This window comes from Anabrus simplex, chromosome 1, assembly GCF_040414725.1.
Source record: "Anabrus simplex isolate iqAnaSimp1 chromosome 1, ASM4041472v1, whole genome shotgun sequence".
NCBI lineage: Eukaryota > Metazoa > Arthropoda > Insecta > Orthoptera > Tettigoniidae > Anabrus > Anabrus simplex.
In genome coordinates, this window is record NC_090265.1 from 186,587,084 (window position 1) to 186,591,841 (window position 4,758).

General features: G+C 40.9%; 1 non-coding gene across 1 annotated transcript; it reads right to left on the reverse strand.

Annotated features, from left to right (window-relative positions):
• Nucleotides 1-3,487: 3,487 nt before the first annotated feature.
• Nucleotides 3,488-3,560, reverse strand: TRNAR-CCU (transfer RNA arginine (anticodon CCU)). Its single transcript has one exon. It is a non-coding gene; the product is annotated as a tRNA-Arg (tRNA).
• Between the last annotated feature and the right edge of the window lie 1,198 nt (nucleotides 3,561-4,758).

Consider the following 4,758-nt stretch of genomic DNA (forward strand, 5'->3'; position numbering starts at 1 on the left):
CCACCCCCCCCCCCCCGCTACCCAAGTGAATTTTCGGCAAAAATACTTGTTTTTTTAATAGTAAAGGATCTTCTAAATACCAATTATCACGACTGTGACTTCTTCACTTTTTGATTTATGTGTCCTCATGAAAGGAATTCAAATCCTTTTCAATCCCGCCCCCAAGATATACCCCCCTCCAAACGGGCTTTTCTTTGTTTTAAAAGGAGATCCAAATACTAATTTTCACGTGTGTAGGCCCTAACAACTTTAGTTTTTATTAGATGTAAGTATTCTCATACAATTAAGTCAATTAATTTTTCATTTCTTTCACCTTCCCCCCCCCCCCACCCCCATTCATTGGATTTTCCGAGAATACGTGTTTCTTTACTTTTAAAGCAGATTCCAAATATCAAATTTCACGGCTGTAACATCTTCATTTTTGAGATAATAGTAGCCTAATTAAAAGAATTCAACACCATTTTCAGTCACTTTTAACACACACACACACACACACACACACACACACACACACACACACACACACACACACACACACACACACCCCTCCACCCAAGTGGTATTTCAGAAAACTAAAAATACACGTTTCTTTACTTTTAATAGAGATAAAAAAAGATTTTTCACGTCTGTAACATGTTTAGTTTCTTGAGATATACTGTATACATTCTCAATTTAAAATTTCACCCCCTTTTTAGTTCCCCTTAAGAGGAATTTCCAAGAACAAATCACCTATGTTTCTTTACATTTACAGAAGATTCCAAATACCACTTTTTACGTCTGTAACATTCTACGCTTCTCAGATATTCTGTAGATATAGTCTTTCAAAAAATTCACCCCAATATGTCAATCCTGTTTAACTGCCTTAATTGGATTTTCCAAAAAAGTTAAAAAATACGTGGCCCTTTATTTTTAAAGGAGATTCTAAATATCAAATTTTACATGTGCAAACTTTTAAAGTTTTGAGATATAGATACACTCATTTTAAAAATCCCCACTTTTTCACCCCCCCCCCCCACACTATTTGGACTTTCCAAAAGCAAAAATGTATGTTTCTTTATTTTTAAAGGAGGTCCCAAATACAAATTTTCAGTTCTGTAATATCTTCAGCATCTGAGATTTAAGTATCCTCATTAAAGGCATTCAACCCCTTTTTCACCCCACCTATTGGGATTTTCCGAAAACAAAAAATACATGTTTCTTTATTTTAAAGGAATTTTAACATCTGTATACTTTTAAAATTTTAAGATGTAGATATACTCATTTTAAAAATTCACCCCCCTTTTCACCCCCATTTTTTGGATTTTCTAAAAACGAAACAATACCTTTTCCTTATTTTTAAAGTAGATCCCAAATACCAATTTTCAGGTCTGTAATGTCTTCAGGTTCTGAAATATAATTAGCCTCATTAAAGGCATTCAACACATTTTCACCCTTTTCCACCCTTCCTATTGGCATTTTCTGAAAACAAAAATATACGTGTTTCTTGATTTTTAAAGGAGATTCTAAATACCAATTTTTACATCTATAAACTTTAAAAGTTTTGTGATATAGACACACTCAATTTAAAAAATCACCCCCTTTTCACCCCCCCAGTTAACTCGATTTACCAAAAACAAAAAAATGCGCGTTTCTTAATTTTTAACGGAGATCCAAAACATCAGTTTTCAGGTCTATAATATCTTCAGTTTCTGAGATATAAGTGTCCTCATTAAATGCATGCAACTCCTTTTTTCACCCCTTTCCACCCCTTCTATTGGGATTTTCCGAAAACAAAAAATACGTGTTTCTTAATTTTTAATGAAGATTGTAAATACCAATTTTTACATCTGTAAACTTTCAAAGTTTTGAGATATAGATACACTCATTTTAAAATTTAACCCCCCTTTTCACCCCCTTAGCGATGGAATATCCAAAAATCCTCTCTTAGCGAGCACCTACATTTCAATATGAATGTCATCATCATCATCTGTTTACCCTCCAGGTTCGGTTTTTCCCTCGGACTTAGCGAGGGATCCCACCTCTACCGCCTCAAGGGCAGTGTCCTGGAGCTTCAGACTCTTGGTCGGGGGATACAACTGGGGAGTATGACCAGTACCTCGCCCAGGCGGCCTCACCTGCTATGCTGAACAGGGGCCTTGTGGAGGGATGGGAAGATTGGAAGGGATAGGCAAGGAAGAGGGAAGGAAGCGGCCGTGGCCTTAAGTTAGGTACCATCCCGGCATTCGCCTGGAGGAGAAGTGGGAAACCACGGAAAACCACTTCCAGGATGGCTGAGGTGGGAATCGAACCCACCTCTACTCAGTTGACCTCCCGAGGCTGAGTGGACCCCGTTCCAGCCCTCGTACCACTTTTCAAATTTCGTGGCAGAGCCGGGAATCGAACCCGGACCTCCGGGGGTGGCAGCTAATCACGCTAACCACTACACCACAGAGGCGGACCAATATGAATGTATCTCCAAAATTTCATTTTATTATGTCCAGTAGTTTTGGCTCGGCGATGATGAATCAGTCAGTCAGTCAGTCAGGACAAGTTATTTTATATATATAGATTGTAAATGTCATTGTTATCATACGTAAATTCCTCGGACTACCCTGTCTCAATGGCAGGATATCAACAATTACCCTTTCTTTTTTTTTTTTTTTTTTTTGGAGGAAATGTAACATTCATTCTATATTTAACACACAGTTAATAAAACATAATTGGCTGAACTTCTGGTTTAGGATCGTTAACAACGAAGTAGTCCGCCTCTGTGGTGTAGTGGTTAGTGTGATTAGCTGCCACCCCCGGAGGCCCGGGTTTGATTCCCGGCTCTGCCACGAAATTTGAAAAGTGGTACGAGGGCTGGAACGGGGTCCACTCAGCCTCGGGAGGTCAACTGAGTAGAGGTGGGTTCGATTCCCACCTCAGCCATCCTGGAAGTGGTTTTCCGTGGTTTCCCACTTCTCCTCCAGGCAAATGCCGGGATGGTACCTAAGGCCACGGCCACTTCCTTCCCACTTTCTTGTCTATCCCTTCCAATCTTCCCATCCCCTACCAAGGCCCCTGTTCAGTATAGCAGGTGCGGCCGCCTGGGCGAGGTACTGATCATTCTCCCCAGTTGTATCCCCCGATCCAATGTCTGAAGCTCCAGGACACCGCCCTTGAGGCGGTAGAGGTGGGATCCCTCGCTAAGTCCGAGGGAAAAGCCAACCCCGGACAATAAACAGATTAAGAAAGAAAGAAAGAACAACGACGTAAATAAGAAGTAATTTCGTGTTCCCGTCTCACGTTGACGCAGCTCTTCTGGTATACCACTAGTGCATTTTAAGTAACATCTACCACTTCAAACATGTACCGGTAATCTGAACACGGGACGAGGATGGCTGCTTAGAGCTGCTAAACGTCACACTACAGAGGAAATAACGAAATAATCATGTATTACTTAAATGGAAGAGCGAAGAACTTCCTGTTTCTACCATTTACCTCAAAGTTATCCAAAGAAAATATTTACCCCTGGTGGGACTCGAACCCACAATCCCCGGTTTAGGAGACCGATGCCTTATCCATTAGGCCACAGGGGCGTCTGTCAGTTGTGCCACACGACACAATTCAAGAGTAGCTAAATGTTGATCTAGGAACTTAATAAAATCAGGAAACAAAATAATTTAATATTAATAATCATAACTCCGCAAGGAAAGGGAAAGAGGAAAATATATATAGGGTGTATCCGTGATGATGTAACAAATCTTCCGGGATGATGGAGGATGGCAAATTTATCAGTTTTATTGGTTAGGGAGGAACATCTGTCTTCAAGCCTTAGCCCTGTATTACACTTTTAAAGAACTATGTTCTTCGCCTCTGTGATATATGGTTAGTGTGATTAGCTGCCACCTCCGGCGGCACGGGTTCGATTCCCGGCTCTACCGCGAAATTTGAAAAAGTGGTACGAGGGCTGGAACGGGTTCCACTCAGCCTCGTGAGGTCATCTGAGTATAGGAGGGTTCGATTCACACCTCAGCCATCCTCGAAGCGGCTTTTTCGTGTTTTACATGCTAATGCCGGGAAGGTACCTAACTTAAGACCTCGGCCGCCTCCTTACATTCCAATCTTTCCATCCCCCAAAACGCCCTTGCTCACCATAGCAGCTGAGGCGCCTGGGCGATATACTGGTCCTCCTCCCCAGTTTTATCTCCCGACCTGAAGTCTCACGCTCCAGCAAACTGTACTTGAAGCGGTAGAGGTGGGATCCCTCGCTGATTCCGAGGAAAAAACCAAACCCGGAGGGATTAAGAAAGAAAGAATGAACTATGATAGAAATTACTCGGATCAAATAAATTTGATAAACTTCGACAAAATAACTTGGATGAAGAATAAACATAAATGTTTATGTAAATACAGCGAAATATCGAATGAAAGTAAAGTAGATTACGTTTGTAGATATAAAGAAGAAAATGAACGTTTTCAGCTCCCCATACTTGGCAGAAAATACTGTGTAAGGGAACTGGTCATTTTATTACATTTTTGTTATGTGTTGTAAATCTCCAACTACAAACGTAAAAATAAATAGACTTGCACGGTCTTGATTAAATTTCATCATAAGTCACTATTTTCAAACGTCAGCGTCACAACGTCCGGTTCATAGAGTCCCGGTTTGGTTCCTGGCCAGGTCTGGTTAATTCCATGGACGCAGGATCTGGGTGTTTGGGTTCTTCTCAATACACAGCTCTTCATAGACATAAAACTCACAACCAACCAACCGTGAAACACGTAATAGCAAAT